The sequence below is a fragment of the Xenopus laevis genome, chromosome 1S (assembly GCF_017654675.1).
Source record: "Xenopus laevis strain J_2021 chromosome 1S, Xenopus_laevis_v10.1, whole genome shotgun sequence".
NCBI classification, from domain to species: Eukaryota; Metazoa; Chordata; class Amphibia; order Anura; family Pipidae; genus Xenopus; species Xenopus laevis.
In genome coordinates this window covers 91,958,162-91,973,166 of record NC_054372.1, presented here as the reverse complement: position 1 = coordinate 91,973,166, position 15,005 = coordinate 91,958,162, and the positions used below count along the sequence as shown (strand labels likewise).

At 37.7% G+C, this 15,005-nt stretch overlaps 1 protein-coding gene across 1 annotated transcript in view; it reads left to right on the top strand.

Annotated features, from left to right (window-relative positions):
* Window positions 1-281: 281 nt before the first annotated feature.
* kank3.S (KN motif and ankyrin repeat domains 3 S homeolog) overlaps window positions 282-15,005 on the top strand; it is a 53,329-nt gene continuing 38,605 nt past the window's right edge. Inside the window, exon 1 of the mRNA XM_018243623.2 lies at window positions 282-397. The gene's annotated coding sequence lies outside the window, so the exon portion shown is untranslated. The remainder of the gene's footprint in view (window positions 398-15,005) is intronic.

The following is a 15,005-nucleotide window of genomic DNA, read 5'->3' as shown; positions in this document are numbered from 1 at the left end:
GCATAAAATGAACTGTAAAGAATAAAGTACTTTTTTTTTTAAAGCAATAAATCATTTTACCAAGCTTTTCGATCCACTTGAGGGCGTGTATAATAAAGTAATGTAATAATGAAACACGTGTTTATGCTGCTAAAATAGAAATAGCGCCATGTTTTTGAATAGCTGTACAAACAAACCATATTCCTACCAACCACGCGTTCACAGCCCATAAAACCATCTCCCAAAAATCGTCCCTCAAAAGCGCAGTCACTGGTTTATATACGGTGCCAAATTCCCACCCGTACTGGAAGATTGGAGGAAACACAACATTGCCCACCCCTCATTGGTGGGCGGAGCTGCCCGTCCGGAGTTTGACGTTCTATTTCATTTGGACAGTCCTGAGCAGGAGGGGCAGCAGGTAAGTTCTGGTGTCGAAGCGGTTAATAGCAGTAGTTATAGCCTCAGGGTAACTCAGAAGCGTGTTTACCGTAATTACTGTAGGTTTTTGTAATCTTGTCACACTTAACTATTGTGTAGGAAAGCTTTTGTCTTTACTCTTGATTGAATTCACTTCAGTTCCCCTTGACTAGGGCATTCACATTTCTCTTCACATTCTGCTCTTTCGTTTTGTGACTTTCGCGTCCATACACAGTTGTGTATGTTAATTGTTCCTTCTTAAAACTCTCATCAGTGTGTCTATGGATAAACTCTCCTGCTTTCATTGTACTCAGTGCTTGTCAGGCTCACACCCTTGCTTGCTTGTTCTGTTCTTTACAGCGCTAGGGAAACTCAGTCCAGCTGTTACAGCCCAAACCTTATTCCAACCTCTTTTCGGCGCTTAGTTGGCAGGAGGGAACAGCTGGAGAACCAAGGGTTACCTGGCCTAATTAGAGAGACTCCCTGCACACAGATCAGCAGTGCCATGTAACCTATTTAAACCCACAATTACACGTGCTGGACAATTCCAAATCAGCTTCAAAATATATAAAAAAAAGTCTGTCACTTTAATTTAACCCCTTGAGAATCAACTATGCACTGTTATTGACATCTTAGGAGTAAGAGACATGTCGCTGGAGTGGTTTGGATTGAAACATCGAGGTAGATACACCATCTACTTGCCAGTCACGATGCTCTTTTCTATATTTATAGAGTGGTAACATGTTGGCAGCTCTGCACAATACACTGGTGGAAACAATGCAGATAGAAAAAACAATATGAAGCTTATTGGAATTTTACTATTTTGAGGATGAGGTGAGGGGGGGGGGGGTCCTTAAAAATCCCAGGAACCCACCAAGTAGGATTTATTTGAAAAAGAGGTTAAACTTGACATACACCAAAATATACACCAAACTATCGCAAAAATTAGACTTTAATATTAGCTTCAGCATACTGAAATAAAAAAAAGGTTCTAAATACAATCAATTAACAATTCTGTACCATTTCTGAAATAATCAAATTTATATTCCTCTCTCAGCATCTTTCTCTTCATTCTGTCTTCATGCAGCAGTTGGGTGTCAGATGAATGATCCAATATATCTTATAGGGGGGGGGGCTTCCTTTCCTAACAGATGTATTGGAGCTCACTCAAATAACTGATTCCAGTACAGACAAAATCTAACAAAACAACTTCCTTTTGCACAAATTCTGCATGTAGAAAGACATTAAGTCTGTTGATTTTAATAGACTGAGCTCTAATACATCTTCTAGACAAAAGGAGCCCCCACTATAAGATATATTGGATCATTCATCTGACACCTAACCAGGGGCGTAACTGCGTAACTACCAGGGGAGCAGGGGGTGCAACTGGGCCAGCGCCCGCACCCCCGCAGGCCCCCCCCGGCAGATCGCGCGCGCTGGAGTCGGCTGCAGGCGCAGAGAAAAATCACACGGACAAGGGTGGGAGCGGGCCCGGCTGCATGGCCTGCACCAGGGCCCGTCCCCACCTAGTTCCGTTACTGCACCTAACTCCTGAATGAAGGCAGAACGAGGAGAAACAGATGCTGAGAGAGGGATAGCGAAAACAAACTTGATTATTTCTGAAACAATGCAGAATTTTTAATTGTTTGTATTTTGAAAGTTTCTTACTTCATTATGAGGAAGCTTATATTACATTTTCATTTTCGCGATAGTTCCCCTTTAAGTAGAATGTAACTGTCTGGGATCTGTTGTGTGTTTTATAGTTTAGAATAGCAATTGTGTTGTTTACAGAAACATACAATTTGACCTTAGGGATGTCCAACCTGCGCACCTCCAGATGCTGTTGGATTACAACACTCAACATCCCCCTACATCTGTAGACAGTCTGTTGTGTGCTTTCTAGTCTAGAACACTGATTCTGTGCTAAAATTTGCAGTTGTATACAGAAACATACAATATGACCTCAGCAATGTCCAATCTGTACACCTCCAGCTGCTATTGAATTACAACATTCAGCATCACCCTACAGCTGGAGACTGTTGTGGGAATTGTAGTACGATTGCTGGGGTCCCTATAGAGAAACTGGGGGTCGTTTATGAAAAAAACATATTTGCATCTGGACAGTAACCTATAAAAACCAGTCAGTAATTACATGTTTTGCAGCCAGCTGCAAGTAAAACAATGAAAGCAATATTTTGATTGATTACTGCCCAGGTGCACATTTGGCCAGTGTGGATAAATAAGCCCCATTTTGGTGTCCTATTATTTACTTCATAGTGAGCCTAACTCTTTTATTCATAAATTGTGTCGTACTTCTCTCGCCACAAATTTCCATCAGGATTTGAACAACTGGAATTCTGTAAATTGATACTGGCTGGCTCTTAGACATTCTTGTGGAATTTAAAAATATTTGCAGTAGACATGAGTAGAAACTCCATACAGAGGAATGTTTGTTTTCATCTTTTTTCTTTTCATACCTGGTTGTAACCTTTTGTCTGCCACATTTCTTTTTATTCTATATCCAGTGGATCCCAAGCCAAGTTCAACTGTAAAATGGCACAATGTAGTTATGGCTGCTGTCATTTTTAAAAGGACTTTTACACATGAGTGTTGCTTCTTGGTATGTTTAAGGCACAGGTTCACACACCTAAACGCATCAGTTAATCAATTCCATTATATTTTATATGGTTGTACTCACATGCGTTAATAGTTGAGGAACATGCTGCATTTTCATACCCTTGATGTGCATTCAGAAGACTATATAATAGAGCAGTGATCCCCAACCAGTGGCTCACGAGCTACATGTTGCTCACCAACTCCTTGAATGTTGGTTTCAGTGGCCTCAAAGCAGGTGCTTACTGGTTTGGAGGCAGCTTTTGGTTGCTTAAAAATAAGGTGTACTGCCAAGTAAAGCCTCCTGTAGGCTGCCAGTCCACATAGGGGCTACCAAATAGCCAATCACAGCCATTGTTTGCCATACTCAGGGACTTTTTTCATGATTATGTTGCTCCCCAACTCTTTTTACATTTGAATGTGGCTCATGGGTAAAAAGGGTTGTGGACCCCTTGAATAGAGGGTTATGTTTGGAACTCACAAAACACACGTAGGTGTTTTTTTTTTCAGTTCAGTTGTTTTCAGATTTCTCACCATAAAAAAAAATCAGTTATTTTCCATATTTTATTTTTAAAATGTTTCCAAAAATGTAAATTTAAAGTTTTATTTTCCTGTCTCTAATGTTTCAGTCTGGCAGTTTAGTGATCCAGGAGCAGATTCTGAACTGTTACAATTTGCTACATTTAGTTGATAGAATTAGTGGATACATTTCTAAGCAGCATCTGTGGAAAATTAGCAACTAAAGCTACCTTTAGGGCAATGGCACACAAGGCTATGAAGTTTATGGCATTATGGAAAAAAATGACAGTTTCTATTTTGATATGAATCTTGTCAGAATTTCATTGATGTGGCTCAGATGCTTACTGCAAACTGGAAAAATATTTTGTGGTGTTGCATTTATGATATAGACCTTTCTTGTGCAGTAGATGTCCAAGTGGAAATTAGCCTGTCATGTGATTTATTTCTCTTCATTTCTGTCAGTGTTCTTTGCAGATTAATATGCTGCAGGTTGAAAACCATGTAGTGACAGCAGACCAGAAATGCTGTAATGTACAGTTCTAAGTGGTAGACCAGTTTTCCAGACAGGCTTGCCATAAGCAGTGTTTACCATACATCTCTATATGAAGCATTCACTAGTGAATATTTGTTTGACCACTGCTGTTTTCTGCCTTAGCAAACAACCCATGTACCATTAAAGGGACAGTATACTACATTTTTCAACACTGGTTCAAGGACTAGGACTGCCAAACATACTTTTTCCAGGTTGTAGCTGGGGAGCTGAGTTGTACCCTTTTTACAGCCGTATGCAGTAGGATGGTAGATGACTACGTATCGCTTAGATACGAAACGCGTCAGGACATTCTGGTTTTAATGTATTTGAAATAAAAGTTGAAATTTTACCCTACGAAGTGACGTCCGGCTGTGCTTGCCTTTTCCTCTATACTCAACTGTGCACACACCCCCTGCTACGGGTTTGGGGCGATGCACCCGGACCACTAAAGACTACGGGTGAGTGTTTTTCCACTTATACTTCAGCGACCGTTTATTTGAATCATTTATTCAAGCGCTGGACCTGGGGTTTTTACACCCAGGTCACGTCTGTTACCGGGTGAGCAGGATTTGCCTATCCTTCATCCGATTAGATAAATTACGTACATCCATTTTGATCCATTACGGAACTGTGCAGCTGTTTTTCGTTTATTGTTAATTTTGCAGTGACTTGCCCGCACTGTAAATCACTGCATTTATGAGGCAGCATGTGGGTGGACATATGAGTATCCTTGCATACTGCTCACTGAGCCGTACCCCAAATGTGCCAACAAAAGCATTTCTGATGCAAATTGCAGAGCGCCCCTTTGCTCTGGTCATTAGACAGATACACATTTTAAGCAACTGGAAAAGTATAGCCTATAGGATACCATAGAAAGCAACTGCTTAAAGATGGATTACTGGCAAAAACGTACATGTTGGCAAGGAGGACCTACTTTGATAAATGAACAAAATCATTAACAAAATGCCAGAATGTGAAGAAAAGGATTGTAAATGTGAGAAGATTTCAACTGCTGGGAACATGTCAAGTGGCAACATGAAAACCTTGCCTCAGACAGCACTAAATGTAGCAAAACCCCACTCCTAACAATTTAAAGATCTGAATTCTGATGTCAGGAACTACAATCCAAATTTAATTCTCACCTTTATTTTTATGACTCTTTTAGGCTGGGGTTCCAAGTCTGTAAACACTTACATTTTGATACATTGTATGTATACTTATTAGAGGTAGTGACAACTTCAGGTACTGGGCATACTCTCTGAGTTTTGCATGCCTCTGTAAGGAGTGCCCGTGGTGCTCCTTTAGTCTTCAGTGCCGATGGCGGCGCCCAGAGGATGCTCATGGCATGTTGCAATGTTTTGATCACATGGCGTGCAGTGCCAGCGTGTAATGTCAGCGCATGATGTGTGATGTCATCACGCTCATTTTGCCATGAGAATTGCTCTTAAAGAGACGCCAGAGCCCTGCAGGTACCTTGTGTGTTCCTGGATGCGCTAAATAACTATTTCTACTGATTCCTGATCTTGAACTCTGCCTGTTTCACCATTTATTGAACTCTTGCTGCCTGAATTGACCCTTTGCCTAGACTAGACTATGTTGAACTTCTTAACCCCTTGGATACCTCAAACTGTGTTTGGTGGCTGCTACTTCCTCCTTGATCCGTAATTCCCAACCGGAGCCTTTGGGCCCTGACAGCATCATTGTAATGTATCAATTAAATGTGTCGCATATCGTATAAATTAGCTGCAGAGAGACTTCTCTATAAAATATTTAATACTGAGAACATCTAATGCAGGGGACTGCATTAAGTGACCCAATATTGGGTCAACTTTTACTGAAGTTATATCGGGGTCTACCGCATTAAGTGTTACACTGCCAACTGAAAGTTGCTTTTAAATACCACCCATCCCCAAACCGTAGAATGAATCTGGCCTGAAATGTACTCTGTATACTGAACTAACTGAACCAACACTAGCTCTTTAAAAGTGATGATCCAGACCATCAAAGCTGACCACAGTAGCTCTCCATCTTGGATTTTGTTAGGCCATCGTTTGTTACTGCAAATTTCAAGTGTGCTCTGGGTTTGTTTTGAGACGCTAAGCTAAGGGTTCATCAGAATTTATCAAAGTATTTGCAGAAAATTATTTTACCTGTGTCATAGAAGCTGATTTAACAGGGCTGTTCAATTATTAATTCTGATTTCTATGCGGTCACATATGTAAATCCAAATGATTTACTAATTTAAATTGAAGATACTCCATGTGTGGTTCTTGTGATAAATAGAGATAATTAGATTACCAATGCACAAATAAACAGAAATCTGTTATGCAGAGGGATTGAAAACAGCTCTGGTAATCAAAATCTGCCTTGCAACACCCAAACATGGAGTAGCTTGGATATGCCCTGTTTAGCGCAAGAAATATGGGTCAAAACAATAGGCTAAAAGTATTTTCAGCACAAGCCCTATTCTATTAATTCAACTAGTTTTAAAACAGGGTATACTGCCACTTTAACTGAGATTATCTTTTAAACTGAATGGACACCACATATTCCTCTTGGGTATTAGGGTTACATTGCTACATCTACCCTGTACTCTGTGTGCAAAGAGGCAGAGAAATAGGATCACAAGCTGTTGTTTTGAAGTATCTTTATGAGTTACGATAGACTTCAGTATTTCCTAAGGATTTCCTGCTATTGTTATTCTTTTCCTATTTTTATGTGGAGTGAAAAGCTGAATAAATATCAAAAATTTTTTTTTAACATACTCAGACATTAAAAGTATCCAGCTATACACTGTTAATCTTTACTAAAGTTGTTTTTTACAGCATTTAAGAGACAAATACTTCATTTATATACAGGTCAGGAAGTTAGTACAGTTCAGGATGTTAGTACCTTCACATACTGTATGAAAATTATAGTATATGGAGATATATATATATATATATATATATATATATATATATATATATATATATATATATATATATATATATATATATATATATATATATATTCATATTCCAAGGGATGCCAGCACTGACGAAAAAATGAATAAATATGCCTGGGAGCACGATCAAGGAGTAAATTTTACAAAACAGAGAAATAGATCAGCAATCACAGGTCTTAGAAAAATAAATAATAATTTATTAAAGAACTATGGACTAACGTTTCGGCCCTTCCAGAGCCTTTCTCAATATATATATATATATATATATCTATCTATATATATATATATATATATATCTATATATATAGAGATATATATATATATAGATATATCTATATATATATAAATATATCTAAATATATATATATATATATATATATATATATATATATATATATATATATATATATATATACGTATATATATACGTATATATAGTGAATAAAGTACCCCCTCTTGTAAAATATAAGGATATTATAAGTTACCGAGGAGTTTCATGACCATATAAAAACACGAGGCCGAAGGCCGAGTGTTTTTGTACAGGTCATGGAACTCCGAGGTAACTTCTAATATCCTCATATTTTACAACTGGGGGTACTTTATTTATTATAATACACAAATTTCAGTGAGTCATGTGACAGAAATGACATCAGAACTCACCGTTTATAACTAATGACATCAGAACTCACCGTTTATAAGGATATAATTTACAAGATATTCATGGCTTTTGTGTATTATATATGCATACGATCCGCACACCATACGTAAACGACAACCTGGGTGCTAATCCAAGTAAAAATGGATAAAAATGCAAAGCGCCAGCACTCCAAGGATTTTAAAACAAGTTAGTGTCAAAATAAGGCAGGATTATTAAATCCTACGTTTCATTTCCACACAGGAACTTTCAACTGAAACGTTGGATTCAATAATCTTGCCTTGATTCGTACGATTTTCGGACCGTGTGTGGAGAGTCCAGACATTTTTCGTCGGGCGGAGATCGGTCATTTGGTCAATCTGACAGGTTAAAAGATTTCTGTCGGCTGCCGATAATATCTCTGCATGTATTGCCGATCGTACGATTTTCGGAGGGAGACTGTCACTAGCTTTGGTCAGACATAACTTTCTTACGATTGCTGTCAGGGGCAAAACATCGGCTGATCTGTTCTTTTCTATTATATTTGATCGAAATGGTTAGTGGCAGGTCGGGATATAGGGAAGTCCGATCGTACGATGATTCGTGTGATCGGATCTTTGCATCTGTGGCCAGCTTTAGTCCCTTTGTAAAATGCATAATGAAGCAATATAATTCTTAATGAATCAAATGAAAATTGAGTGTAGGACTAGCCAGATATGGGATGACTTTGACGTAGTTGGCCAGCTTAAAAAATAAATAAATAAATAAATATATATATATATATATATATAGACCCCCCCCCGTCCATGTACATTATAGTCAACAATTATATACAGCCTAGAATCCAATGACAACAAACCTGATTCATGCATCTTTTAATTATAACTTGCATCACAAATCTGTTCATTAAGACAATATGGTTACGATGTACATAACTGTCCACTGTAGTAATAATTTACCTCAAGCATTTTCCCTTTGTAAAGGAGGAGAATTCAGTGTTGCCAATGAATGTTTAGTGTCCAAACAGTGTTTTGCCAATATCTTGCAGTTTTCTCCCTCTTCTAAATTAATTTTTTTTCAAAAACATTTTGGGAGTGTATGGTCTGCTCAAATAAGACACCAGATGGTACAAGTGTCAAATGTTTATTCTCATTGGCTGTTATTGGTGCCCTCTCCTTTAAGAGGCTTTGTTGTGCCTGTGTGGTTGCTCGTGTATATTCAGTCTGCAACTCCTCATTGGAGAACATTCTCTCTGAATTTCTCTATTCTCTTAGCTGTATTTCACAGCATTTATCTGTGTATAACCTTTAACATGTTTGAATGTAGTACACTTTTACAGACATGGAATGGATGATTACTGGTTCTCCATAAACTAGTGTTTCAATCTGCCAGTTTAGTCCAAACACTTTAAAATCCTTTACAAAACATATTCACTCAAGCTTTCCAGCTACAGTCAAGTGATCCCAGTGGTGGCCAATTAAAGGGCAACCATTTGGCAGTTTTAATCTTGAAAACAAGCAAGTTGCAGGTAAAACTTAGTCCATGTTTAAAATGTATAAAGAAGCTATGGAATGTTTAACGAATCAGGTAAAAGTCAGTGTAGGACTGGCCAGTCCAGGGATGACTTTGATGTAGTTGAGATCCCTGTTTTGTTTAAAGGAGTATTTTTAGTAGCTAATACACAAAATGTCTCAGTGTCATTAATGTATTAATAGGGCCCTAGTGCTAAAATTCATAATAGTATTGGCTACAAAGCTACTTGGTTCAGTGACCTGCCCTACCTGCACCACTAGCACCACCCATTGCTTGCATGCATGCACACTTACTCAATCATTCTTCTTATTTACTCTGGTGTCTTGTTATTGAAAACCATTTCCTAGTTGTGCCCAAGGCATATGCTTATTCTGCCTACACCTAAATTAAATTCTGGAAGTTTATTCACTTTATAAGGTTAGTATAGGGAATTGATGTTACATCATTCAAATATTAAAATATACCCATTGGTCCATGTTCCGTTGCACTTATTCAATAAGTGGATAGCTTGGAGGTTGTTGTAGGTGATGGATGAATGTTTAGTCAACAAAAAGTAACTGCCCCTTCTCAGTGGATGGTCCCTGTAAAGTTGTTACATCCTGTGTCCAAATGTTTAATATGTGGCACCATTTATTACAATTGTAAGTGACAGCCAGAGTCATCATTTTCTGTAGCAGGTTCAGCATTAACTTTCCTAATCAAATGGTTTCTGTACTGTTTCCCATAGCAATTAACTTTAATCTACCAAATGTATTCTGCAATTTTCACCTTCTTCAAGTCTAAGATGCAACAGCCAATAGCTTTCCATTGTGGTGCAGGATACTTTATACACATGAGCCTGGTATCGTGCAGTGATTTTACATAATGTTCCAAAGGTGAAGACTGCACACTCAGAAATTGAAAAAATATATTTATTCCATCAAGTAAATAATACAAAATATAAAGGCCCCATAAATATAGGCTCACGCATTTCGACCGTTTAAGGTCTTCATCAGGGGCAAAAATATACATAAGAACAAAAATTCTTATGTATATTTTTTTCCCCTGATGAAGACCTTAAAAGGTCAAAACGCGTAGGGCCTATTTTTATGGGGCCTTTATGTTTTGTATTATTTACTTGATGGAATAAATATATGGATCATGTAATTCTGCTATTTTTTATGTTCTTTCTCAACTGTGTGTGGTTAATTTATTTAATCACTGGGATGTATTTATCAGGGAAATTTAAAAAATTTAGATACTGCAGTCTACAGGATCGTTACGTGTAATTAAGGCAATAATATCATTGCTAAGACAGACTACTTTTTTCTGTATTTTCAGTTTTTCATGTCTTTATATTTGTCTGGATTGCATTCAACATTTTAAAAATATCAGAGTGATTGCTCAGTCTTTTAATGTCTTCAAAGAGGCGATTATCCAAACATCTGTTCTGTCGCTTGGCAGTGCTGAAGCAGGGTCTTGGTTGCCCATTAGGGGCACATATATATATTGGATCATGATATTCTGCTGTTTATGTTTTTTCTTAACTGTGTGGATACTGTATGTTAATTTATTTAATCACTGGGATGTATTTATCAGGGATATTTAAAAAATGTAGCTACTGGAATAGATTGCTACTGCAGTCTACAGGATCTTTAAGTGTAATTAAGGCAATAATATCATTGCTAAGACAGACTGCTTTTTTTTTATCCTTTCAGTTTTTCATGTCTTTATATTTGTCTGGATTGCATTCAACATTTTAAAAATATCAGCGTGATTGCTCAGTCTTTTAATGTCTTTAAAGAGGTGATTATTCAAAGATCTGTTCTGTCGCTTGGCAGTGTAGAAGGCGGTCGTTTAGGGCACAGGGAAGAACAAAGCAGCTATACAGATGCGTGGAAGAGAAAACAGTATATACATTGTTACATAGAAATACTGGCTTTTATGGGGTATTAAGTGAAATTTCCTCTGGGAAAATCTCAGAAATTGCCATTCAATTCTTGTAAGGATATTTAAACCATAGCCATTGGTTTCCTCCTAGAATACACCAAAGTGCTACCTCAGTATCTTAAAGTATTTCTTGTGTGCTGCATGAAGTCCATGGCAGCCCCTTCCAAAGATCCCTTCTACATGCACCAGCTGAATCCTGATACCACATTTAAAATTGCTCTGAAATGTTTCTTAGCTAACTTAGTAATTGCTGTGTGTGTGTTCTCCATTTAACCTCTTTCTATGTAATCTCAGTTGTTATCCTCTCTACTCTGCTAGATAATCTTGTTAAATTCTATTTTAATAAGCTGATTTATATTCAATAATTGAATAACATTCTAATAAATAGAACAAAAGCCAACCTTCAACTCCACACACGTTGTACATTGAAGCCTTTGGTAAAATTACAAACTGCTCCCCCTCCCTTCAGATACAACTGACCCTATATAAATTTTCCATTTAGGTGGGTGATTCACGTGCATTAGGTATGTTCTCCAGCTTTTTCTGCGAGCAGGAAGGGGTTGGCTTTGGTTTGTTATTCACCCAAGTTCATACCCTTGAATTTGGGGATTGGCCTTAACCCTGAAAAGTGGGGTTCTGTGCATCCCTAACCAAAATCTGTATGAGAGTATACATGTTCCTTGCATTATGTAATTTTAAGGGGCCCTATACTGGTTTCGGTTTGGTATCCACTCGCCAACATAGAAAGATAGAGTGGCTGTCAGACACTTTCAAATAAGTATTATATGTTTCATTATGCCAATCAGAGCTGCAGACAGAGTGAAGCACAAGTCTTTACATTAAATTCTAGGTGTACATCATAGGGCAAGGGTTAAACCGAAAAAAAACCCAGTGCTTCAGCACTTTTGGGCTGTGTTTTGTTATTCAAACAGAAAACAAAATCCCTAAGCTCTGCAGGCAGTTGAACCATGCACTGTAGAGTAAAATTAATTCCATGTATATTGTCATTTAAAGGCAATAATTTGTAGATCATCATTGACAGTGGTAATTATGCCTTGCAGTTTACAATAGGAACAGTCTGAATTAGTGATCACTAAGTTATCTTTGTTGCATACTGATATACAGTATGTGTTTTATTTAAAAAAAAAAAGTCTCACAGTTAATGCAAACAAATTTGCACAAAAACATCTTAAGGTGGCTTGCAAGTTTTTAGCTATTACTATGTGTTTACATGCCACTTTTAAGTTTTCTGGATCTGGAATGTTAATTAGACTATGGCTTCTAACTTGCCTAGTGCAGTTGCCTGTAGTAACCAATTAATATTTTACCTTGTCCATAAATTTGCTTCAGTATTTGCATACATCAAGAAATAGCTTGTTGCTTTTAATTGACTTAGTTCTCCTAATACATTGTGCTAAAATCCATGCTGGATAAATGTCAGGCACTCAAAAGATCACTCCAAAGCCAGATGACAGTAATTAACTTCTTTTATAAGTCTGGATTTGGAGGATCCATATATTAATACAAACAATAGAAGTGTTTATTTGGTGCACAAAACTGTAATGGTACCAAGTATGTTGTGCTCTGATCCGAATTTGATGTAGGTTTGCTTCACTTCCAGGTTTTTGACCCATATCTGTGTCTGGCGTCATCGTGCTTGGCTCACATTTCAGATATTTGAAGGCGCATCTTCCTTTTTCACATTGCCCAATGTAGGTCTATCTTCATAGTTCCTGGGTGCGCCTCTTTTGTTCGGATCTTGATCCTTGACCCTTGCCTGTTCCTGACTACTGCTTCTTTGCTGCCTGTACCGACCTTTGCCCGTTTACTGACCATGCTGATTCTGATTCTGTTGGTTTTGATTCAGACTCTGTTTCCTGATCTTGTACTGCATTGTCTGATTGGTACCAACCCTGCCTGGTCATTGACTGCACTTCCAGTTTTCTGTTCTCCTACTAAACGTTCAGTTCCCTAGCCTGCCCAGAAATCTCTCTTTGATCTTCTCACATTAAGACCTGGCGGCATCTGAGTAGCAGAGGACTCCACCTGAAGCCCAAGGTGGCTGCTGTAGGCAGAAGAGTGAGCTGTGACCAGGTCCTTAGAGTTAGTTCTGAGTCTGGGATACCTTTTGTTACAAAAACAATCATAAATGTATCCAAAATGTAAACCATATCAAAAGGACAGAGGCTCCATTTCACTGAGCTCCTCTAAAAATTCAAAGATTAAAATTCAAAAAAATAATTAAAAATTGTGTTTTAAACACTATTTACAATGGTATTGAAATCAATATTTCTTCTATCAAGTTATTTAAAAGTATTTTCAACAACTGCTGAGGCCAGTGTTCCCTGCAGGGCCCTTGTGCAGTTGCTCTGTTGAACTGGGTGTACAGGCCATTATCAATATATTAAGAACATTGAAACTTTTTGTGCCTTAAGCTACTAAAAATGCCTTACTCTTTTAACAAAACAGGGATTGTTTGTCCATATATTGCAATATATTTAAGCTGACCAACAACGTCAAAGTCATCCCCGGTATGGCCAATCCTACACTCAACTTTCATCTGATTCATTAAGAATTCAATTTCTTCATTATACATTTTGCAAAGGGACTAAGTTTTACCCGCAACTTACTTGCTGCTTTCAAAGTAAAACTCCCAAACTTGGTTGCCCTTTTATTGGCCACCAGTGGGATCACCTGACTATAGCTGGAAAGGGTTGGAGCTACAACATGGAAAGCTAGCAAAGCAGTTTATTGCCAATAGATTAGCTACAATAGTGCAAGCTACAACACTATTTATTCTGTAGAATACTATACCATACCTGAGTAAACAGCTCTAGAAGCTCTCTCTGTTTGTTTAGGATAGCAGCTGCCATATTTTCTTGGTGTGACATCACTTCCTGCCTGAGTTCCCCGGCTCACTCATAGCTCTGGGTTCAGATTACAGCAGGGAGGGGAGGAGGGAGGGAGAGAATAGTAAAAGGAGCATGCTCAAGCACTGCCCTGGAGGTTTAAGCTGAAAACAGGAAGTCTGATACAGAAGTCCATGTATACACAATAGAAGGAAAGAAATGTGGTGTTTCTTTCGACAGAGGACTCAGAGCAACATTACTAACGATCTAGATAGATATATAATACACAAAAGCCATGAATATGTTGTAAATTATATCCTTATAAACGGTGAGTTCTGATGTCATCAGTTATAAACGGTGAGTTCTGATGTCATTTCTGACACATGACTCACTGAAACTTGTGTATTATAATAAATAAAGTACCCCCAGTTGCAAAATATGAGGATATTAGAAGTTACCTCGGAGTTCCATGACCTGTATAAAAACACTTGGCCTTCAGCCTCGTGTTTTTATATGGTCATGAAAATCCTCGGTAACTTATAATATCCTTATATTTTACAAGAGGGGGTACTTTATTCACAATATATATATATATATATATATATACACATATATATATATACACATATACATATATAGTCCAAGCGAATAGGAACGCACAACCAGATGCAGAATCCGAGAGCTGGGTGCCAGTCTTTAAAATGCCAAATGATATTAGTGTTGTTAAATTAAAGATTGTTAGAGACGAGTGGAATATTAGGGAATAGAGGTATGGGACCTGTTATCCAGAATGCTCGGGACCTGGGGCTTTCCGGATAACGGATCTTTCCATGATTTGGATCTTCATACCATAAGTCTACTAGAAAATCATTTAAGCATAAATAAACCCAGTAGGCTGGTTTTGCTTCCAGTATTAATTAAATCTTGGTTTGGATCAAGTACAAAGTACTGTTTTATCGTTATAGAGAAAAGGGAATAGTTTTTATAAAATTTGATTTTTTGGTTAAAATAGAGTCCATGGGAGATGGCCTTTCTGTAATTTGGTGCTCTCTG